This window comes from Aegilops tauschii, chromosome 6 (assembly GCF_002575655.3).
Source record: "Aegilops tauschii subsp. strangulata cultivar AL8/78 chromosome 6, Aet v6.0, whole genome shotgun sequence".
Taxonomy (NCBI): Eukaryota; Viridiplantae; Streptophyta; class Magnoliopsida; order Poales; family Poaceae; genus Aegilops; species Aegilops tauschii.
The window spans coordinates 159,544,146-159,570,276 of NC_053040.3; positions in this window are offsets into that span (position 1 = coordinate 159,544,146).

Genomic DNA, 26,131 nt, shown 5'->3' on the forward strand with positions numbered 1-26,131 from the left:
AACGGCGACGGCGATGGATCTGGAAGGGAGGAGGCGAGCTCTCTCTCTCTCTCTCTCTCCATCGGGAGAGACAGCGAGGAGATGGGGGATCTGGAAGGGGATCGATGGATGGATGTGGAAAGAAAGGAGGCGGGGGTGGATGCAAAATTACCATCTAGGGTTTCGGGGTTGGTGTGGAAGGGTTGAGGACTGCCGTTGGATCTGCGAGCATCCGACGCTGTTTGATGCACGATCCGCGTGATACGTCCACGGACCAATTAGAATGCAGTACGACGTTATGACCATCTAAATTGGTCGTAGTTGACTAAAAATAATTTTTCGAGTGTCCAAAATGAGTTTTTTTGTGAAGGATCTACAATATATTTGTTGTAAAATTGGACCAAATAAATTTTATTAAATATTAGGCCATATTTAATGTATAATTAACCAAATGGTTGGGTTCCCTAAGGAGGTTTTCATTTTCTTTGGACGAAAAAACCATTTTCCATTTTTTGAGTGCCCAAAATGAGCTTTTTTGTGAAGAACCTACCAAATAATTGTTGCAAAATTATACCAAATCAATTTTCTAAAATACTAGGCCATATTTAATGCACAATTGACCAAATGTTTGGGTCTCAAAAGTTCTGATCCACCTCTCGTGAAAACGACAAATTTCTGCCGTTTTAGTTGGAAGCGGGTCAAATTTGAACTGCAGCTGCCTCATTGTTTGCTCTTTATTTTTTCTAAAAATTATTTTTAGGTACAAAAGTATCTATTTAATGAGAGAAACACCAAAAGTTTTTCAAGATTCAACCAATAGCTAGGAACGGTCATGCTCGCAGTTTTGACCGCATTTTGAAACGGACATGAAAAATTCAAACAAAATCAAAAAATTGGAAAAACTTTGCATTGTGTCATTATATGTGGCCAAGTTACCAGGAAAAATAATAAACTTGTAATACGATAATTATTTTAAAAAAGTGTTCTCAGAAACGAGATATCATGTGTGGAGATTCATGGCTTTTAAGCCAAAATGATCAATCTTATGGCCACATTTATGGCATAGTTTGTTCAAATGATCTAATATTGTGCACAAGGGTGCATATTCGAATGGCAAACAATGTTCCCTAAGGGAGTTTTTATTTTCTTTGGACGAAAAATCAATTTTCCATTTTTCGAGTGCCCAAAATGAGTTTTTTTGTGAATAACCTACCATATATTTGTTGCAAAATTGTACCAAATTAATTTTCTAAAATACTATGCCATATTTAATGCACAATTGACCAAATGGTTTAGTGTCAAAAGATTAGATCCACCTCTGGTAAAAAAGACAAATTTCCGCCGATTTAGTAGGAAGCGGGTAAAATTTGAACTGCAGCTGCCCTATAGTTTGGTCTTTATTTTTTTCCAAAAGTCATTTCTAGGTACATAAGTATCTATTTAATCAGAGAAACACCAAATTTTTTCCAAGATTCGACCACTAGCTAGGAACGGTCATGCCCGCCGTTTTGACCGCATTTTGAAACGGGCATAAAAAATTCAAAAAAAATCAAAAAATTGGAAAACCTTCGCATTGTATTATCATATGTGACCAAGTTACCAGGAAAAATAATAAACTTGTAATACGGCAATTCTTTGAAAAAACTGTTCTCAGAAATGAGCTATCATGTATGAAGATTCATGGCTTTCAAGCCAAATGATCAATCTTATGGCCATATTCATGGCATAGTTTTTTCAAATGATCTCATATTGTGCACAAGGTGAATCTTGGGATGGCAAACAATTTTGCCTAAGGAAGTTTTCATTTTCTTTGGACGAAAATTCATTTTCTATTTTTCGAGTGCCCAAAATGAGTTTTTTTATGAAGGACCTACCATATATTTGTTGCAAAATGGGACCAGGTCATTTTTATAATATATTAGGCCATATTTATTGTACAATTGACAAAATGGTTGGTCGTCAAAAGTATTATACACCTCTGGTGAAAAAGACAAATTTTCGCCGATTCAGTAGGAAGCGGGTCAAATTTGAACTACAACTGCCTCATAGTTTGCTCATTTTTCCAAAAATCACTTATAGGTACATAAGTATCTATTTAATCAGAAATACATGGTTTGGTGGCGATATGTTGAGGTTTGGATGGTGGCCGAGGGCCGCAACTCCAGAGCGCGTAAACTCGCATGCCCGCCGCATGGTCACCGCATGACCGTGGTGTTGCCACGCGTTCTGGGCGGCCTAGGCATGTCTAGTGGGTTGGGCACTCCCCCGATAGGTGTCAGGAAGAAGAAGGCAATAGAAGAATCTCACGAGGAGACTGAACTGAGCTCAAACATGAATTAGCACCCAAGTGTTTGATTAGTGGTGGGGAAAATGCACATGGCCAATGGGCCTGAGTTTTGTCCAAGGATGATCATCTACTAAGGAAACTATCTTGGAAAATTTGCCGCTCAAATGGAGGAGCCTAGGTGTCACTTTCTTTGCAACGTACCACACTGGACAGAAATATGAATGTTGAAGCTAGACTCAAATGAATGCATGGATTGATCTGAAATTTGGAGGATGATAATTTGGGCATATGAAGGCACTTTAAAATTTTCATACCATTTGGATAAATAAAAATGGTACTTCCTTCACAGTGCTCTCCACTGAACAGAAAATTGGGAAAAATGCTGAGGGAAATTGGCTAGAATAAATGAGCTAAAATTTGGGGGAGGGAGGTTCTATGGGCAGGGTCATGTCGTGGTAAATTTTCAGCAATTATAAATTAACATGAAACATAGTTGCTTCACAAACTGAAAATATCACCAGAAACAAAGATTGGATGCTGAGCTCACATGTATTATTAGATGGGGCTCAAATTTTGTGGAGAGCTATGATTTGGGAATATAGAAGATGTGGCAAAAATTCAGATCATTAGGATATGCCTAGCTAGTACTTCCTTCACAACAGTTCGAGCTGAATAAAAACTTTGGAAATTTGCCGATGAAGATTTACCAGGCAAATGGAGTTTAATATTGTCATGAGGCAATGATTTGGATAGTAAAGAATGCCCATTTTTTTGGGAATTTTGGGAATGACAGAAATATAGCTTGCTTCACAACCTAGGGTAAAAATTGACACATGGACATGACACATAGGCAAAACTGATGAGATGGCATCTAGTCATAGCAATCCACCACAATTTACAAGGTTATGACCATCTATATTGGTCGTGATCATCTAGAAATAAGGTAGCGGACCAGTGTTGTCTGCTTCATGACCATTTCGTGTAAGGAAATTATGACCTTTCTGACCAAAATGGTCGGTATAGTTTAGGGTTTGGAGCCCCCCGAACAGCTTTTGACGAATTGGTCTCAAATGGTCGCAGATTTATGACCAATTCTTCTAGGGTCACTGACAGAAGGTCACAAGTTGACATATTTCTTGTAGTGCCATAAGGTCAGCGGCGTCGCGCCGGGCATAGGCTGCAGCTCGACGACCCGTGCAACAGGGAGGCCAAGTCACTCGTCTGCCAATGCCACACCCCGGGTCACCGAGCTCCCGTGGCCACTCAAGCGCTTCATCTCCGCCGCATGACCGTCATGAACGACGTTGCCCGGGTTCTCATCCGACCTCACCGCGCCTAGGAGTATTGGGGACACTTGGTGACGTGGACTATGTTTAGAAAAAAATGACATGGACTGTGACATGGCGGTCAAATCTAGGTGACGTGTCAAGTTTTGGTCAAAACTATGTCCACATCAGATGGAAACCACTCGAAGCGGTATGAGGGACTAAACTAATCCGGTTTGAGAATTTGAGGGACTTAGGGTTTTTGAATTCAGGGGCCATTTCTATACTTTTGAAAGAGTTCATGGACAAAAAATATACTTTTCCCATAATATTATGATGGATGCAACTGTATGTAAATGTAGTAGATTGATTGTGTGATATAAATCACACTATATTTAAGGGTAATATTTCAATCATGTGATACAATTATCATAACCACGAATCATGTTTTTGACCTGGATTTTGAAACCAGAAATTAATATGATTGTGTGTATCTTTGTAATGTTTATTTTGATGCAAGCATGTTAGCTATTGATGGATAAGTTATTTAAGCCCGAGTAAAGGAGGAGGGTTGTGATAGGCTTGACGTGCCAACGTAAAAACTCAGCCACTCTTATGGAGCTGAAACACAACAGATTTTCGTTGGGGCGTAACCCTCTCACCAACGGCCACGTCTGAACTCAGTTGTGGTGTCAAATGGGCAAGGGTCGGGCCGTCACCCACCCCTCGGTGGCACACCGTATCTTGATCTAGATACGATGTCAAGTGAGCGAGGATTGGGTCTTCACATCCTTAGTGGCCGCTACATCGGCCCCAGATGTAGTGGAAAATGAGCAAGGGTCTTCGCATTTGACTCGAGGAGTGCGAGGGGTAAGGAAGCTAGCTGAGCCTAGGAAGATTTGATTAGGTAGCTGGAACGTAGGGTCTCTGACAGGGAAGCTCCGGGAGCTAGTTGATGCAGAGGTGACGAGTAGTGTTGATATCCTTTGCGTCCAAGAAACCAAATGGAGGGGTCAATGAAGGAAATATGCCCTAGAGGCAATAATAAAGTTGTTATTTATATTTCCTTATATCATGATAAATGTTTATTATTCATGCTAGAATTGTATTAACCGGATACTTAGTACATGTGTGAATACATAGACAAACAGAGTGTCACTAGTATGCCTCTACTTGACTAGCTCGTTGAATCAAAGATGGTTAAGTTTCCTAGCCATAGACATGAGTTGTCATTTGATTAACGGGATCACATCATTAGAGAATGATGTGATTGACTTGACCGATTCCGTTAGCTTAGCACTTGATCGCTTAGTTTGTTTCTATTGCATTCTTCAGACTTATACATGTTACTATAACTATGAGATTATGCAACTCCCGAATACGGGAGGAACACTTAATGTGCTATCAAACGTCACAACGTAACTGGGTGATTATAAAGATGCTCTACAGGTGTCTCCGATGGTGTTTGTTGAGTTGTCATAGATCGAGATTAGGATTTGTCACTCCGATTGTCGGAGAGGTATCTCTGGGCCCTCTCGGTAATGCACATCACTATAAGCCTTGCAAGCAATGTGACTAATGAGTTAGTTTTTTAGGGAATTGACAGTGGGAGGGAACTCCCACTGTGATTTTTATATATCTATATAAATGGGGTGTTTACATAGACATAAAAGGTGTACAACACATCTTCCCATCTCCCCCCCAAACCAGGGGGGGATGTAGACTACAAGCTCTCCACAGGAGGAGTCAAGTTACAAAGAGTTAGAAGAAAAAATTAACCTAGAGTAGCACAAAGGTTAACAAATGAGCCTCTATGGGCTTCCTTCACTCTATGTTGGAGCTGACCCAGGTCTTTTTTGAAGCGTGCAAACCTGGACCCCACAGTAGGCTCAACTCCACGGAAGTGTTTGTTATTCCTTTCTTTCCATAGACTCCACCCAACAGTGAGAAAATTTCCATGAAGAATGGGTCACGCCAGGAGTCTCTGTTAAATTTGAGGGCAGCGAGCCTGTTATCAAAGGGGGGCCATTGAACCTGGAGTTTATCCCAACATGTCTTGCTAAAATCACAGGTGAAGATCATATGGTCCACCGTTTCTTCAATTGGTAGCCCGCAAAGAAGGCAGTCAAAGTCATCACCGATGTTATAGTGCCTCCGCTTCAACATATTACGTGTGTTGAGTCTATCGTGGAAAAGCAACTAGCCGAACACCTTCAACTTCATTGTGCATTTTGATTTCCACAGGTGCTTGAACATGGGGTCGGTCTGAGCATCACGGAAGAAATAAGAATAGTAATCCTTAGGTTTGAAAGTGGCCGCTCCCCACAAATAGTGCCAAACATCAGTAGTCGATGTGGAAGGGCAGATCTTGGTCAAGGTTGTTTGTACATCGCGTATCTCATCCAATGCGAGTGGTGACACGGGTAGGTGGAAGGTTTCATGCAGATCGTTGGAGGCCCAGAAGTCGGCAACTGAGATGTCTTCTTGCTAGGCAAATGAGAAGGCATGGGGGTGAGAGTCCTGCAGCACATCATGCGCCCACAGGTCCTTCCAGAGCAAAGTGGTTGTGCCGTCCACCAGTTGAATGTGAGAGATGCCCCTGAAGATTGGTGTCAATTTTAGAATATCACGCCACCAAAAGGAGCCGGTAGGGTCCGCTGCATGAGGTATTTTGTTGACGTAATGGTTGTCCCACAGCAGGTGTACCCAAGGAACATCCATTTTGTTATATAATTTGTGGAGAAATTTGAGGAGTAGGGCTTCGTTATGGATTTTGAGGTTGATCACTCCAAGCCCACCTTTATTTTTGGGTCGACAAACCATGTCCCACGCAGCGAGAGAAGTGCATTTGTCACCTTGCTTGGTTTTCTTAGTCCAGAGGCAACGTCTTCTTATTTTGTCCAAAATCTCAAGAAGCTTGGGTGGAAATTTGAGAGTGCACATGGCAAAGATAAGAAGTGACGTGACTGAGGCATTTAACCTGGACAATCTGCCACCATAAGACATCATGGCAATAGTTGACGTCAATCGCCTTTCTAATCTGCAAACCAGAGGCATGAGGTCTTGGGCTGTAGGTCGAGTTGTTCCCAGAGGCAGACCGAGGTAAGTGAAGGGCATCGTACCAATAGTGCAACCAAAGACCCTGGCTAGTGCGTTCGTGGAGGAGGGGTCAAGGTCGATCGGAATCAAAGTGGATTTGTGAAAGTTGAGCTTGAGACCAATAGTGGTAGCATAATCCGATAAGATCTCCTTGATCAAAGTGGCTTGACATATGCATGCAGGTAGGACTATCAAAGTGTCATCGACATATTGAATAACGGGGTAGTCCGTTTGCCCATTGCATGGGAAGGGGAGCTCAATTTTACCTTGTCGGAATGCATCATTTATGGCAGATTGGAGTAAATCCGCAGCTAGGACAAAAATAAGAGGGGACAGGGGATCACCCTGTCTGACTCCGCAGCGACATTGGAATTGTCGGCCCGGCACCCCATTGAGAAGAACAGAAGATCGCCCTGAGGAGAATAAGCATTTGATCCAAGAGATCACTTGTCATTGAAGCCCATGTGACGCATAATCTGGAGCATCGGATCATGTGCAATTGTGTTGAAGGCCTTAGCAAAGTCAAGTTTGAGCAATATGATCTGTTTGCCCGAGGTTTGACACTGGTGTATGTATTGGTATGCCCATGCAAGGCAATCCTGTATAGTCCTCCCCTTAATAAAACCGTACTGGTTGCGGTGAACCAAATCCAAGATGGAGGTTTGGAACCGATCAACTAGAAGTTTTGATCAACTTGAGGCAGCAGTTCAGTAGCGTGATTGGTCTATAATCGTTAACCGTTTCAGGGGAGTTGATTTTTGGGATGAGTGTGATGAGCCCATCGTTGATGTTCTTGATGTCCAGAGTGCCATCATGAAATTGTGCACATAGATCATAGAAATCGTGTTTGATGATGGGCCAGCAAGCCTTGAGGAAAGCCCCACTGAAGCCATCAGGGCCAGGGGTGCGGTCCGGGGGCATTTCATTAACAACTTGGTCAATTTATTTTTGTGTGAACGGCTCTGTCAGGCGATCAAGATTATCAGATCGTTTGATGAGGTCCGGCAGAGAGAATTTCATCTCTGCGTTTGATGTGGAGCCAAGACGGTTTTTGTAAGTGAGGAACAAAAGAGCTTCTTTGCTAGGGTGATCATCAATCAGCATGCCATTATCATCACGAAAGCTTGCAATGTTATTCCTATGGTACCTTTCAGTTGCAATGGCCTGGAAGAACTTTGTATTTTCGTCCCCCAATTTGATCCACCGAATAGTGCAGCGTTTTTTCCAATAAAGCTTCTCGTACTATAGAAGTCTAAGCAGGTGGGTTTTAAGAATTGTCCTGAAGTTGGCCTCTGGTATAGTGAGTGTTCGTTTGTTTTCAAGCTCGTCAAGGTTAGCAAGGACAGAGTTGCAGTTAGAAATAGCAATGGAGAGGCGGGAAATATTCTTACTCCAGCGTTTCAGTGCATGTCTAAGGGCTTTGAACTTGCGGCATAACTTAGTTGCTGCATTCTCTGATCGAACAGGCTTATCCCAAACCTCTTGCACAACATCCATAAACCCAGGGTGAAGGATACAATAAGGCTCAAAGCAGAAAATTTTGCTACGAGGGATTTTAGTTTCAATACTGACCACACAAGGTATATGATCGGATACAGGTTTGCCAAGGGGTTTTACCAAGGTTTTAGGGTATACAGTGGTGTTGGGGAACGTAGTAATTTCAAAAATTTCCTACGCACACGCAAGATCATGGTGATGCATAGCAACGAGAGGGGAGAGTGTTGTCCACGTACCCTCGTAGACCGAAAGCGGAAGCGTTAGCACAACGCGGTTGATGTAGTCGTACGTCTTCACGATCCGACCGATCAAGTACCAAACGTACGGCACCTCCGAGTTCAGCACACGTTCAGCCCGATGACGTCCCTCGAACTCCGATCCAGCCGAGTGTTGAGGGAGAATTTTGTCAGCACGACGGCGTGGTGACGATGATGATGTTCTACCGATGCAGGGCTTCGCCTAATCACCGCTACAGTATTATCGAGATGGACTATGGTGGAGGGGGGCACCGCACACGGCTAAAAGATCAAACGATCAATTGTTGTCTATGGGGCGCCCCCTGCCCCCGTATATAAAGGAGCAAGGGGGGAGGTGCGGCCGGCCAGGGAGGAGGCGCGCCAGGAGGAGTCCTACTCCCACCGGGAGTAGGATTCCCCCTTCCAAGTAGTAGGAGTAGGAGTCAAGGAAAGGGGAGAGAGAAGAGAAGGAAGGAGGGGGCGCAGCCCCTCCCCCTAGTCCAATTCGGACTAGGCCTTGGGGGGGGCGCTCAGCCTCTCCTCTCTCTTTCCCCTAAAGCCCAATAAGGCCCATATACTCCCCGGCGAATTCCCGTAACTCTCCGGTACTCCGAACAATACCCGAATCACTCGGAACCTTTCCGATGTCCGAATATAGTCGTCCAATATATCGATCTTTACGTCTCGACCATTCCGAGACTCCTCGTCATGTCCCCGATCTCATCCGGGACTCCGAACTACCTTCGGTACATCAAAACACATAAACTCATAATATAACCGTCATCGAACTTTAAGCGTGCGGACCCTACTGGTTCGAGAACAATGTAGACATGACCGAGACACGTCTCCGGTCAATAACCAATAGCGAAACCTGGATGCTCATATTGGCTCCCACATATTCTACGAAGATCTTTATCGGTCAAACCGCATAACAACATACGTTGTTCCCTTTGTCATCCGTATGTTACTTGCCGAGATTCGATCGTCGGTATCTCAATACCTAGTTCAATCTCGTTACTGGCAAGTCTCTTTACTCGTTCCGTAATACATCATCCCGCAACTAACTCATTAGTTGCAATGCTTGCAAGGCTTATAGTGATGTGCATTACCAAGTGGGCCCAGAGATACCTCTCCGACAATCGGAGTGACAAATCCTAATCTCGAAATACGCCAACCCAACAAGTACCTTCGGAGACACCTGTAGAGCACTTTTATAATCACCCAGTTATGTTGTGACGTTTGGTAGCACACAAAGTGTTCCTCTGGTAGACGGGAGTTGCATAATCTCATAGTCATTGGAACATGTATAAGTCATGAAGAAAGCAATAGCAACAAACTAAACGATCAAGTGCTAAGCTAACGGAATGGGTCAAGTCAATCACATCATTCTCCTAATGATGTGATCCCGTTAATCAAATGACAACTCATGTCTATGGTTAGGAAACATAACCATCTTTAATTAACAAGCTAGTCAAGTAGAGGCATACTAGTGACACTCTGTTTGTCTATGTATTCACACATGTATTATGTTTCCGGTTAATACAATTCTAGCATGAATAATAAACATTTATCATGGTATAAGGAAATAAATAATAACTTTATTATTGCCTCTATGGCATATTTCATTCAGTCTCCCACTTGCACTAGAGTCAATAATCTAGTTCACATCACCATGTGATTTAATACCAATAGTTCACATCACCATGTGATTAACACCCATAGTTCACATCGTCATGTGACCAACACCCAAAGGGTTTACTAGAGTCAATAATCTAGTTCACATCGCTATGTGATTAACACCCAAAGAGTACTAAGGTGTGATCATGTTTTGCTTGTGAGAGAAGTTTAGTCAACGGGTCTGCCACACCCAAAGGGAGCAGGTATAGTTACCTCATCAAGTTCTACTTTCCTCCCACTCACTTCTTTCGAGAGAAACTCCTTCTCTAGAAAGGATCCATTCTTAGCAACGAATATCTTGCCTTCGGATCTGTGATAGAAGGTGTACCCAACATTTTCTTTTGGGTATCCTATGAAGACGGACTTCCGATTTGGGTTTGAGCTTATCAGGTTGAAACTTTTTCACATAAGCATTGCAACCTCAAACTTTAAGAAATGACATCTTAGGATTCTTGCCAAACCATAGTTCATACGGTGTCGTCTCAACGGATTTAGATGGTGCCCTATTTAACGTGAATGTAGCTGTCTCTAATGCATAACCCCAAAACGATAGTGGTAAATCGGTAAGAGACATCACAGATCGCACCATATCTAATAAAGTACGGTTATGACGTTCGGACACACCATTATGCTGTGGTGTTCCAGGTGGCGTGAGTAGTGAAACTATTTCACATTGTTTTAACTGAAGGCCAAACTCGTAACTCAAATATTTTACCTCTGCGATCATATCGTAGAAACTTCTATTTTCTTGTTACAATGATTCTCCACTTCACTCTGAAATTCTTTGAACTTTTCAAATGTTTCAGACTTTTGTTTCATCAAGTAGATATACCCATATCTGCTCAAATCATCTGTGAAGGTCAGAAAATAACGATACTTGCCGCGAGCCTTAACACTCATCGGACCGCATATATCAGTATTTATTATTTCCAATAAGTCAGTTGCTCGCTCCATTGTTCCGGAGAACGGAGTTTAAGTCATCTTGCCCATAAGGCATGGTTTGCAAGCATCAAGTGATTCATAATCAAGTGATTCCAAAATCCCATCAGCATGGAGTTTCTTCATGCGCTTTACACCAATATGACCTAAACGGCAGTGCCACAAATAAGTTGTACTATCATTATTAACTTTGCATCTTTTGGCTTCAATATTATGAAAATGTGTATCACTACGATCGACATCCAATAAACCATTTTCATTGGGTGTATGACCATAGAAGGTTTTATTCATGTAAACAGAACAACCATTATTCTCTAACTTAAATGAATAACCGTATTGCAATAAACATGATCAAATCATATTCATGCTCAACTCAAACACCAAATAACACTTATTTAGGTTCAACACGAATCCCGAAAGTATAGGGAGTGTGCGAAGATGATCATATCAATCTTGGAACCACTTCCAACACACATCGTCACTTCACCTTTAACTAGTCTCTATTCATTCTGCAACCCCTGTTTCGAGTTACTAATCTTAGCAACTGAACTAGTATCAAATACTGAGGGGTTGCTATAAACACTAGTAAAGTACACATCAATAACATGTATATCAAATATACCTTTGTTCACTTTGCCATCCTTCTTATCCGCCAAATACTCTGGGCAGTTCCGCTTCCAGTGACCAGTCCCTTTGCAGTAGAAGCACTCAGTCTCAGGCTTAGGTCCAGACTTGGGCTTCTTCACTTGAGCAGCAATTTGCTTGCCGTTCTTCTTGAAGTTCCCCTTCTTCCCTTTGCCCTTTTTTTGAAACTAGTGGTCTTGTTAACCATCAACACTTGATGTTTTTCTTGATTTCTACCTTCGTCGATTTCAGCATCACGAAGAGCTTGGGAATTACTTTCGTCATCCCTTGCATATTATAGTTCATCACGAAGTTCTACTAACTTGGTGATGGTGACTAGAGAATTCTGTCAATCACTATTTTATCTAGAAGATTAACTCCCACTTGATTCAAGCGATTGTAGTACCCAGACAATCTGAGCACATGCTCACTGCTTGAGCTATTCTCCTACATCTTTTAGCTATAGAACCTGTTGGAGACTTCATATCTCTCAACTCGGGTATTTGCTTGAAATATTAACTTCAACTCCTGGAACATCTCATATGGTCCATGACGTTCAAAACGTCTTTGAAGTCCCGATTCTAAGCCGTTAAGCATGGTGCACTAAACTATCAAGTAGTCATCATATTGAGCTAGCCAAACATTCATAGCGTCTGCATCTGCTCCTGCAATAGGTCTGTCACCTAGCGGTGCATCAAGGACATAATTCTTCTGTGCAGCAATGAGGATAAACCTCAGATCACGGATCCAATCCGCATCATTGCTACTAACATTTTCCAACTTAGTTTTCTCTAGGAACATATCAAAAATAAAACAGGGGAGCTAAACGCGAGCTATTGATCTACAACATAGATATGCTAATACTACCAGGACTAAGTTCATGATAAATTTAAGTTCAATTAATCATATTACTTAAGAACTCCCACTTAGATAGACATCCCTCTAATCTTCTAAGTGATCACGTGATCCATATCAACTAAACCATGTCCGATCATCACGTGAGATGGAGTAGTTTCAATGGTGAACATCACTATGTTGATCATATCTACTATATGATTCACGCTCGACCTTTCGGTCTCAGTGTTCCGAGGCCATATCTGTTATATGCTAGGCTCGTCAAGTTTAACCTGAGTATTCCGCGTGTGCAACTGTTTTGCACCCGTTGTATTTGAACGTAGAGCTTATCACACCCGATCATCACGTGGTGTCTCAGCACGAAGAACTTTCGCAACGGTGCATACTCAGGGAGAACACTTATACCTTGGTAATTTAGTGAGAGATCATCTTATAATGCTACCGTTGAACTAAGCAAAATAAGATGTATAAAAGATAAACATCACATGCAATCAAAATATGTGACATGATATGGCCATCATCATCTTGTGCCTTTGATCTCCATCTCCAAAGCATCGGCATGATCTCCATCGTCACCGGCATGACACCATGATCTCCATCATCTTGATCTATATCAATGTGTCGTCACATGGTCGTCTCGCCAACTATTGCTCTTGCAACTATTGCTATCGCATAGCGATAAAGTAAAGCAATTATTTGGCGCTTGCATCTTATGCAATAAAGAGACAACCATAAGGCTTTTGCCAGTTGCCGATAACTTTAACAAAACATGATCATCTCATACAACAACTTATATCTCATCACGTCTTGACCATATCACATCACAACATGCCCTGCAAAAACAAGTTAGACGTCCTCTACTTTGTTGTTGCAAGTTTTACGTGGCTGCTACGGGCTGAGTAAGAACCTTCTTACCTATGCATCAAAACCACAACGATAGTTTGTCAAGTTGGTGATGTTTTAACCTTCGCAAGGACCGGGCGTAGACACACTCGGTTCAACTAGAGTTGGAGAAACTGACACCCGCTAGTCACCTGTGTGCATAGCACGGCGGTAAAACCAGTCTCGCGTAAGCGTACGCGTAATGTCGGTCCGGGCCGCTTCATCCAACAATACCGCCGAACCAAAGTTTGACATGCTGGTAACCAGTATGACTTATATCGCCCACAACTCACTTGTGTTCTACTCGTGCATATAACATCAATGCATAAAACCTGGCTCGGATACCACTGTTGGGGAACGTAGTAATTTCAAAAATTTCCTTCGCACACGCAAGATCATGGTGATGCATAGCAACGAGAGGGGAGAGTGTTGTCCACGTACCCTCGTAGACCGAAAGCGGAAGCGTTAGCACAACACGGTTGATGTAGTCGTACGTCTTCACGATCCGACCGATCAAGTACCGAACGTACGGCACCTCCGAGTTCAGCACACGTTCAGCCCGATGCCGTCCCTCGAACTCCGATCCAGCCGAGTATGGAGGGAGAGTTTCATCAGCACGACGGCGTGGTGACGATGATGATGTTCTACCGACGCATGGCTTCGCATAAGCACCGCTACAGTATTATCGAGGTGGACTATGGTGGAGGGGGGCACCGCACACGGCTAAAAGATCAAACGATCAATTGTTGTCTATGGGGTGCCCCTCTGCCCCCGTATATAAAGGAGCAAGGGGGGAGGTGCGGCCGGCCAGGGAGGAGGCGCGCCAGGAGGAGTCCTACTCCCACCGGGATTAGGATTCCCCCCTTCCAAGTAGTAGGAGTAGGAGTCAAGGAAAGGGGAGAGAGAAGAGAAGGAAGGAGGGGGCGCAGCCCCTCCCCCTAGTCCAATTCGAACTAGGACTATATTCGAACATCGGAAAGGTTCTGAGTGATTCGGGTATTTTTTGGAGTATCGGAGAGTTACGGGAATTCTCCGGGGAGTATATGGGCCTTATTGGGCTTTAGGGGAATGAGTTAGTTGCGGGATGATGCATTACGGAACGAATAAAGAGACTTGCCAGTAATGAGATTGAACTAGGTATTGAGATACCGACGATCGAATCTCGGGCAAGTAACATACCGATGACAAAGGGAACAACGTATGTTGTTATGCGGTTTGACCGATAAAGATCTTCATAGAGTATGTAGGAACTAATACGAGCATCCAGGTTCCGCTATTGGTTATTGACCGGAGATGAGTCTCGGTCATGTCTACATAGTTGTCGAACCCATAGGGTCCGCACGCTTAACGTTCGATGACGATCGGTATTATGAGTTTATGTGTTTTGATGTACCAAAGGTTGTTCGGAGTCCCGAATTTGATCACGGACATGACGAGGAGTCTCGAAATGGTCGAGAAATAAAGATCGATATATTGGATGGCTATGTTTGGACATCGGAATGGTTCCGGGTGAGTTCGGGCATTTACCGGAGTACCGGGAGGTTACTGGAACCCCCCGGGAAGTATATGGGCCTTATTGGGCCATAGTGGGAGAGAGGAGAAGGGAGCCTAGGAGGGGGCACGCCCCCTCAAGCGCAATCCGAATTGGGTGGGGGGCCGGGCCCCCCTTTCCTTCCCCCTCTCTCCCCCTTCCTTCCTCTCCTAATCCAACTAGGGAAGGGGGGGGGGAATCCTACTCCCGGTGGGAGTAGGACTCCCCTTGGGCGCGCCATGGAGGGCCGGCCCTCCCCCTCCTCCACTCCTTTATATACGGGGGAGGGGGGCACCCCATAGACACACAAGTTGATTGTTTTAGCCGTGTACAGTGCCCCCCTCCACGGATTTCCACCTCGGTCATATCGTTGCAGTGGTTAGATGAAGCCCTGCGTCGGTAAATTCATCATCACCGTCATCACGCCGTCGTGCTGATGAAGCTCTCCCTCGACACTCAGCTGGATCTAGAGTTCGTGGGACGTCACCGAGCTGAACGTGTCTAGATCACGGAGGTGTCGTACTTTTGGTGCTAGGATCGGTCGGATCGTGAAGACGTACGACTACATCAACCGCGTGGTCATAACGCTTCCGCTTTCGGTCTACGAGGGTATGTGGACAACACTCTCCCCTCTCGTTGCTATGCATCACCTAGATGGATCTTGCGTGTGCGTAGGAAAATTTTGAAATTACTTCGTTCCCCAACAGTGGCATCCGAGCCAGGTCTATGTGTAGATGTTATATGCACGAGTAGAACACAAAGAGTTCTGGGCGATAATAGTCATACTACTTACCAGCATGTCATACTTTGATTCGACGGTATTGTTGGATGAAGCGGCCCGGACCGACCTTACGCGTACGCTTACGCGAGACTGGTTCTACCGACATGCTTCGCACACAAGTGGCTGGCGGGTGTCAGTTTCTCCAACTTTAGTTGAATCGAGTGTGACTACGCCCGGTCCTTGTTGAAGGTTAAAACAACACACTTAACGAAAAATCGTTGTGGTTTTGATGCGTAGGTAAGAATGGTTCTTGCTCAGCCCATAGCAGCCACATAAAACTTGCAACAACAAAGTAGAGGACGTCTAACTTGTTTTTGCAGGGCTTGATGTGATGTGATATGGTCAAGACATGATGCTAAATTTTATTGTATGAGATGATCATGTTTTGTAACACAGTTATCGGCAACTGGCATGAGCCATATGGTTGTCGCTTTATTGTATGAAATGCAATCACCATGTAATTGCTTTACTTTATCACTAAGCGGTAGTGATAGTCGTAGAAGCAATAGTTGGCGAGACGACAACGATGCTTCAATGGAGATCAAGGTGTCAAGCTGGTGACGATGGTAATCATGACGGTGCTTTGGAGATGGAGATCAAAGGCACAAGATGATGATGGCCATATCATATCACTTATATTGATTGCATGTGATGTTTATCCTTTATGCATCTTATTTTGGTTAGTTTGGCGGTAGCATTATAAGATGATCTCTCACTAAATTTCAAGGTACAAGTGTTCTCCCTGAGTATGCACCGTTGCAAAAGTTCGTCGTGCCGAGACACCACGTGATGACCGGGTGTGATAAGCTCTACATTCACATACAATGGGTGCAAGCCAGTTTTGCACACGCAGAATACTTGGGTTAAACTTGACGAGCCTAGCATATGCAGATATGGCCTCGGAACACTGAGACCGAAAGCTCGAGCGTGAATCATATAGTAGATATGATAAACATAGTGATGTTCACCATTGAAAACTACTCCATCTCACGTGATGATCGGACATGGTTTAGTTGATTTGGATCACGTGATCACTTAGATGATTAGAGGGATGTCTATCTAAGTGGGAGTTCTTAAGTAATATGATTAATTGAACTTTAATTTATCATGAACTTAGTACCTGATAGTATTTTGCATGTCTATGTTGTTGTAGATCAATGGCCCGTGCTACTGTTCCTTTGAATTTTAATGCGTTCCTAGAGAAAGCTAAGTTGAAAGATGATGGTAGCAACTACACGGATTGGGTCCGTAACTTGAGGATTATCCTCATTGCCGCACAGAAGAATTACGTCATGGAAGCACCGCTAGGTGCAAGACCCACTGCAGGAGCAACGCCTGACATTGTGAACGTTTGGCAGAGCAAAGCTGAGGACTACTCGATAGTTCAGTGTGCCATGCTTTATGACTTAGAACCGGGACTTCACCGACGTTTTGAACGTCATGGAGCATATGAGATGTTCCGGGAGTTGAAGTTAATATTTCAAGGAAATGCCCGGATTGAGAGATATGAACTCTCCAATAAGTTCTATAGCTGCCAAATGGAGGAGAATAGTTCTGTCAATGAACATATACTCAAAATATCTGGGTATAACAATCACTTGGTTCAACTAGGAGTTAATCTTCCTGATGATAGTGTCATTGACAGAATTCTTCAATCACTGCCACCAAGCTACAAGAGCTTCGTGATGAACTATAATATGCAAGGGATGGATAAGACAATTCCCGAGCTCTTCGCGATGCTAAAGGCTGCGGAGGTAGAAATCAAGAAGGAGCATCAAGTGTTGATGGTCAACAAGACCACCAGTTTCAAGAAAAAGGGGAAAGGGAACAAGGGGAACTTCAAAAAGAAGGGCGAGCAAGTTGCTGCTCAAGTGAAGAAGCCCAAGTCTGGACCTAAGCCTGAGACTGAGTGCTTCTACTACAAAGGGACTGGTCATTGGAAGCGGAACTGCCCCAAGTATTTGGCGGATAAGAAGGATGGCAAGGTGAACAAAGGTATATGTGATATACATGTTATTGATGTGTACCTTACTAATGCTCGCAGTAGTGCCTGGGTATTTTATACTAGTTCTGTTGCTAATATTTGCAACTCGAAACAGGGACTACGGATTAAGCAAAGATTGGCTAAGGACGAGGTGACGATGCGCATGAGAAATGGTTCCAAAGTCGATGTGATCGCCGTCGACACGCCACCTCTACATCTACCTTCGTGATTAGTTTTAGACCTGAATAATTGTTATTTGGTGCCAGCGTTAAGCATGAACATTATATCTGGATCTTGTTTGATGTGAGACGGTTATTCATTTAAATCAGAGAATAATGGTTGTTCTATTTATATGAGTAATATCTTTTATGGTCATGCACCCTTGAAGAGTGGTCTATTTTTGTTGAATCTCGATAGTGGTGACACACATATTCATAATATTGAAGCCAAAAGATGCAGAGTTGATAATGATAGTGCAACTTATTTGTGGCACTGCCGTTTATGTCATATTGGTGTAAAGTGCATGAAGAAACTCCATTCTGATGGACTTTTGGAATCACTTGATTATGAATCACATGGTACTTGCGAACCATGCCTCATGGGCAAGATGACTAAAACTCCGTTCTCCGGAACAATGGAGCGAGCAACAGATTTATTGGAAATCATACATATCGATGTATGTGGTCCAATGAACAGTGAGGCTCGCGGCGGGTATCGTTATTTTCTGACCTTCACAGATGATTTGAGCAGATATGGGTATATCTACTTAATGAAACACAAGTCTGAAACATTTGAAAAGTTCAAAGAATTTCAGAGTGAAGTGGAAAATCATCGTAACAAAAAAATAAAGTTTCTACGATCTGATCGTGGAGGAGAATATTTGAGTTACGAGTTTGGTCTTCATTTGAAACAATGCGGAATAGTTTCGCAACTCACGCCACCCGGAACACCACAGCGTAATGGTCTGTCCGAATGTCGTAATCGTACTTTACTAGATATGGTGCGATCTATGATGTCTCTTACTGATTTACCGCTATCATTTTGGGGTTATGCTTTAGAGACGACTGCATTCACGTTAAATAGGGCACCATCTAAATCCGTTGAGATGACACCTTATGAACTGTGGTTTGGCAAGAAACCCAAATTGTCGTTTCTGAAAGTTTGGGGCTGCGATGCTTATGTGAAAAAGCTTCAACCTGATAAGCTCAAACCCAAATCAGAGAAATGTGTCTTCATAGGATATCCAAAGGAGACTGTTGGGTACACCTTCTATCACAGATCGGAAGGCAAGACATTCGTTGCTAAGAATGGATCCTTTCTAGAGAAGGAGTTTCTCTCGAAAGAAGTGAGTGGGAGGAAAGTAGAACTTGATGAGGTAACTGTACCTGCTCCCTTATTGGAAAGTAGTTCATCACAGAAATCAGTTCCTGTGACTCCTACACCAATTAGTGAGGAAGCTAATTATGATGATCATATAACTTCAGATCAAGTTACTATTGAACCTCGTAGGTCAACCAGAGTAAGATCCGCACCAGAGTGGTACGGTAATCCGGTTCTGGAGGTCATGTTACTTGACCATGACGAACCTACGAACTATTAGGAAGCGATGATGAGCCCAGATTCCGCAAAATGGCTTGAGGCCATGAAATCTAAGATGGGATCCATGTATGAGAAAAAGTGTGGACTTTGGTTGACTTACCCGATGATCGGCAAGCCATCGAGAATAAAAGGATCTTCAAGAAGAACTCTTACGCTGACGGTAATGTTACTGTCTACAAAGCTCGACTTGTTGCGGAAGGTTTTCGACAAGTTCAAGGAGTTGACTACGATGATACCTTCTCACCCATAGCGATGCTTAAGTCCGTCCGAATCATGTTAGCAATTGCTGCATTTTATGATTATGAAATTTTGCAGATGGATGTAAAGACTGCATTCCTGAATGGATTTCTGGAAGAAGAGTTGTATATGATGCAACCCGAAGGTTTTATCAATCCAAAGGATGCTAACAAAGTGTGCAAGCTCTAGCGATCCATTTATGGACTGGTGCAAGCATCTCGGAGTTGGAATAAACGTTTTGATAGTGTAATCAAAGCATATGGTTTTATACAGACTTTTGGAGAAGCCTGTATTTACAAGAAAGTGAGTGGGAGCTCTGTAGCATTTCCAATATTATATGTGGATGACATATTGTTGATTGGAAATGATATAGAATTTCTGGATAGGATAAAAGGATACTTGAACAAGAGTTTTTCAATGAAAGACCTCAGTGAAGCTGCTTATATATTAGGCATCAAGATCTATAGAGATAGATCGAGACGCTTAATTGGACTTTCACAAAGCACATACCTTGATATAGTTTTGAAAAAGTTCAAAATGGATCAAGCAAAGAAAGGGTTATTGCCTGTATTACAAGGTGTGAAGTTGAGTCAGACTCAATGCTCGACCACTGCAGAAGATAGAGAGAAAAAGAAAGTCATTCCCTATGCTTCAGCCATAGGTTCTATCATGTATGCAATGATGTGTACCAGACCTGATGTGTGCCTTGCTATTAGTTTAGCAGGGAGGTACCAAAGTAATCCAGGAGTGGATCACTGGACAGCGGTCAAGAACATCCTGAAATACCTGAAAAGGACTAAGGATATGTTTCTCGTTTATGGAGGTGACAAAGAGCTCGTCGTAAATGGTTACATCGATGCAAGCTTTGACACTGATCCGGATGACTCTAAGTCACAAACCGGATACGTATTTATATTGAACTGTGGAGCTGTCAGTTCGTGCAGTTCTAAGCAAAGCGTCGTGGCGGGATCTACGTGTGAAGCGGAGTACATAGCTGCTTCGGAAGCAGCAAATGAAGGAGTCTGGATGAAGGAGTTCATATCCGATCTAGGTGTCATACCTATCGCATCTGGTCCGATGAAAATCTTTTGTGACAATACTGGTGCAATTGCCTTGGCAAAGGAATCCAGATTTCACAAGAGAACCAAGCACATCAAGAGACGCTTCAATTCCATCCGCGATCAAGTCAACGAGGGAGACATAGAGATTTGCAAGATACATACGGATCTGAATGTTGCAGACCCGTTGACTAAGCCTCTCTCAAGAGCAAAACATGATCAACACCAAGACTCCATGGGTGTTAGAATCATCACTGTGTAATCTAGATTATTGACTCTAGTGCAAGTGGGAGACTCAAGGAAATATGCCCTCGAGGCAATAATAAAGTTGTTATTTATATTTCCTTATATCATGATAAATGTTTATTATTCATGCTAGAATTGTATTAACCGGATACTTAGTACATGTGTGAATACATAGACAAACAGAGTGTCACTAGTATGCCTCTACTTGACTAGCTCGTTGAATCAAAGATGGTTATGTTTCCTAGCCATAGACATGAGTTGTCATTTGATTAACGGGATCACATCATTAGAGAATGATGTGATTGACTTGACCGATTCCGTTAGCTTAGCACTTGATCCCTTAGTTTGTTGCTATTGCTTTCTTCATGACTTATACATGTTCCGATGACTGTGAGATTATGCAACTCCCGAATACCGGAGGAACACTTAGTGTGCTATCAAAAGTCACAACGTAACTGGGTGATTTTTGATACGTCTCTGTCGTATCTACTTTTCCAAACACTTTTGCCCTTGTTTTGGACTCTAACTTGCATGATTTGAATGGAACTAACCCGGACTCACGCTGTTTTTAGTAGAATTGCCATGGTGTTATCTTTGTGCAGAAACAAAAGTTCTCAGAATGACCTGAAACTTCACGGAGATTATTTTTGGAAATAATAAAAAATACTGGTGAAAGAATCAAGGCCAGGGGCCCACACCCTGTCCACGAGGGTGGGGGGCGCCTGCCCCCCTGGGCGCGCCCCCCTGCTTCATGGCCCCCCTGGTGCTCCACCGACCTCAACTCCAACTCCATATATTCACGTTCGAGGAGAAAAAAATCAGAGAGAAGGATTCATCGCGTTTTACGATACGGAGCCGCCGCCAAGCCCTAATCTCTCTTGGGAGGGCTAATCTGGTGTCCGTTCGGGGCTCCGGAGAGGGGAATCCGTCGCCGTCATCATCATCATCAACCATCCTCCATCACCAATTTCATGATGCTCACCGCCGTGCGTGAATAATTCCATCGTAGGCTTGCTGGACGGTGATGGGTTGGATGGGATTTATCATGTATTCGAGTTAGTTTTGTTAGGGTTTGATCCCTAGTATCCATTATGTTCTGAGATTGATGTTGCTATGACTTTGCTATGCTTAATGCTTGTCACTAGGGCCCGAGTGCCATGATTTCAGATCTGAACCTATTATGTTTTCATGAATATATGTGAGTTCTTGATCCTATCTTGCAAGTCTATAGTCACCTACTATGTGTTATGATCCGGCAACCCCGAAGTGACAATAATCGGGACCACTCCCGGTGATGACCATAGTTTGAGGAGTTCATGTATTCACTATGTGTTAATGCTTTGGTCCGGTACTCTATTAAAAGGAGGCCTTAATATCCCTTAGTTTCCATTAGGACCCCGCTGCCACGGGAGGGTAGGACAAAAGATGTCATGCTAGTTCTTTTCCATAAGCACGTATGACTATATTCGGAATACATGCGTACATTACATTGATGAATTGGAGCTAGTTTTGTATCACCCTGTGTTATAACTGTTACATGATGAACCGCATCCGACATAATTCTCCATCATCGATCCAACGCCTATGAGCTTTTCACATATTGTTCTTCGCTTATTTACTTTTTCATTGCTACTGTTACAATCACTACAAAACTATCACTGTTACTTTTGCCACCGTTACCACTACTATCATATTACTTTGCTACTATATACTTTGCTGCAGATATTAAGTTATCCAGGTGTGGTTGAATTGACAACTCAACTGCTAATACTTGAGAATATTCTTTGGCTCCCCTTGTGTCGAATCGATAAATTTGGGTTGAATACTCTACCCTCGAAAACTGTTGCGATCCCCTATACTTGTGGGTTATCAAGACTATTTTCTGGCGCCGTTGCCGGGGAGCATAGCTCTATTCTTTGAGTCACTTGGGATTTATATCTGTTGGTCACTATGAAGAACTTGAAAGACGAGAAAACCAAAATTTATCCCTCAACTACGAGGGGAGGTAAGGAACTGCCATCTAGCTCTGCACTTGATTCACCTTCTGTTTTGAGTAAGCTTGCGACACCTAAACCTACTTCTGCTATTAATTCTGATATGTCGCATGTTATTGATGATGCCACTTCTGCTATGCATGATACTTATGATGAAACTACTTCTATGCTTGATACTACTGTGCCACTTGGTGAATTTCTTGATGAACAACTTGCTAGGGCTAGAGAGAATGAAATTATTGAAACTGATAATATTGATGAAAGTGATGATGAAGATTCTCCCCCTAAATATGAATTGCCTGTTGTGCCTGAGGGTTATGTTATGGATGAAGAAACTGCTAGAGACTTTCTTGCTTGCAATGATAGAAGTGATCTTAAGAAATTATTAGCTAAGCTTAAAGAAAAATCTCTGAATGCTAGAATGAAATATGACCCTGCTTTTGCTACTTCACCTATCTTTGTTACTAATAAGGATTATGATTTCTCTGTTGATCCTGAGATAATTACTTTGGTTAAATCTGATCCTTTCTATGGCTATGAATCTGAAACTGTTGTGGCACATCTTACTAAATTAAATGATATAGCCACCCTATTCACTAATGATGAGAAAACTCGCTACTACTATATCCTGAAATTATTTCCGTTCTCATTAAAGGGTGATGCTAAGACATGGTTTAATTCTCTTGATCCTGGTTGTGTGCGTAGTCCCCAGGATATGATTTATTACTTCTCTGCTAAATATTTCCCTGCTCATAAGAAACAAGCTGCTTTAAGGGATATATATATATATAATTTTGTGCAAATTGAAGAAGAGAGTCTCCCACAAGCTTGGGGGAGGCTTCTCCAATTACTTAATGCTTTGCCTGATCATCCTCTTAAGAAAAATGAAATACTTGATATCTTTTATAATGGACTAACCGATGCTTCCAGAGACCACCTGGATAGTTGTGCGGGTTGTGTTTTTAGGGAAAGAACTATTGATGAAGCTGAAATTCTATTGAATAATATGTTGACAAATGAAAATAATTGGACACTTCCTGAACCAACTCCTAAGCCAACTCTGAAGAAAAGGGATGTTCTATTTCTCAGTCCTGAGGATATGCAAGAGGCAAAGAAATCTATGAAAGAAAAAGGTATAAAATCTGAAGATGTTAAGAATTTACCTCATGTTGAAGAAATACATGGTCTTAATTTACCGCCTGTTGAAGAAACACATGATCTTGATAACCCGACACAGGTAGTAAAGGTAAATTCTCTCTATAGATATGATAAAGCTGAAATCCCGACTAATAAGTTTGCTAGCGAATGCTTAGATGAGTTTGATAATTTTATCGTTAAGCAAGAAGATTTTAATGCTTATTTTGGTAGACAACTGAAACACAATGCTTATATGATGGAACACTTGAGTGATTATATGTCTAGAGTGAAAGGTGAACTTAAACAATTTACCTCCTGTTGAAGAAATACATGGTCTTAATTTACCGCCTGTTGAAGAAACACATGATCTTGATAACCCGACACAGGTAGTAAAGGTAAATTCTCTCTATAGATATGATAAAGCTGAAATCCCGACTAATAAGTTTGCTAGCGAATGCTTAGATGAGTTTGATAATTTTATCGTTAAGCAAGAAGATTTTAATGCTTATTTTGGTAGACAACTGAAACACAATGCTTATATGATGGAACACTTGAGTGATTATATGTCTAGAGTGAAAGGTGAACTTAAACTCATTAGTAAACATGCTTCTATGGTTACCACTCAAGTAGAACAAGTACTTAAGCTCAGAATGATTTGCTCAATGAATTAAATAATAAGAAGAATGATAATGCTGTTAGAGTTATGACTAGAGGGGGTAAAGTGACTCAGGAACCTTTGTATCCTGAGGGCCACCCTAAGAAAATTGAGCAGGATTCTCAGAGAAATAATTTAGATACACCTATCCTTCTAAAAAGAAGAAAAAGAAAAATGATAGGACTTTGCATGCTACTAGTGAACCTATTGTTGACACACCTGAGAATCCCAATGATATTTCTATTTCTGATGTTGAAACACAATCTGGTAATGAACATGAACCTAGTGATAATGTTAATGATGATGTTCATGTTAATGCTCAACCTAGCAATAACAATGATGTAGAAATTGAAGCTGCTGTTGATCTTGATAACCCACAATCAAAGAACCAACGTTATGTTAAGAGAGACTTTGTTGCTAGGAAGCACGGTAAAGAAAGAAAACCGTGGGTTCAAAAACCCATGCCTTTTCCTCCCAAACCATCCAAGAAAAAGGATGATGAGGATTTTGAGCGCTTTGCTGAAATGATTAGACCTATCTTTTTGCGTATGCGTTTGACTGATATGCTTAAAATGAATCCTTATGCTAAGTACATGAAAGAAATTGTTACAAATAAAAGAAAGATACTGGAAGCTGAAATTTTCACCATGCTTGCAAATTATACTTTTAAGGGTGGAATACCAAGGAAACTAGGAGATCCAGGAGTACCAACTATACCATGCTCCATTAAAAGAAACTATGTTAAAACTGCTTTATGTGATCTTGGAGCCGGTGTTAGTGTTATGCCTCTCTCTTTATATCATAGACTTGATTTGAATAAGTTGACACCTACTGAAATAACTTTGCAAATGGCCGATAAATCAACTGCTATACCTGTCGGCATTTGTGAGGATGTGCCTGTTGTGGTTGCAAACGTTACTATTTTAACGGACTTTGTTATTCTTGATATTCCCGAGGACGATATTATGCAGAGATTTGAGAGAGAGAGAGAGAGATAGATAGATAGATAGAGAGAGAGGGGGCGAGCGAGGGGAGGATCTAGATGAGAATGCAGGCGGGACGACGTGAGCAAGGTAGTATTTATTGGCGGCCGAAATCTAGATCGACAGGGACAGTACACACGCCGGTCGTCGGAATTTCACTACTGCAGGTTGGTGCTAACGCGACACTACGATCAGAGACCCTTCGACGAAACTGTGTGCGATGCCATAATCACAAACGGTGGTGTAAAAAACCCGTCAAAAAGGTGCAAAACGTTTGTGATGGAGGATGCATCAAACACGGTTCAGATTTTAGTTTCATGTGCAATGCAGGGCATACAGTTCAGCTCAATTAACTGTTTACGATGAGGAGGAACAAAAGAAACGGGCAGCCAAATGGAGGTGTGTGTGATATACAGCATACTGTTCACTCGGATGAACTGTTGGTGATTAGGCAACACAAAAGAAACGGTCAGCCAGATGAAGGTGTGTGCGATATACGGCATGTGGTTCACTCGGATGAACTGTTTGCATTGAGACATGAGAACAGAAACGGTTCAACTTAACAAGACGTGTGTGTTGTGCAATG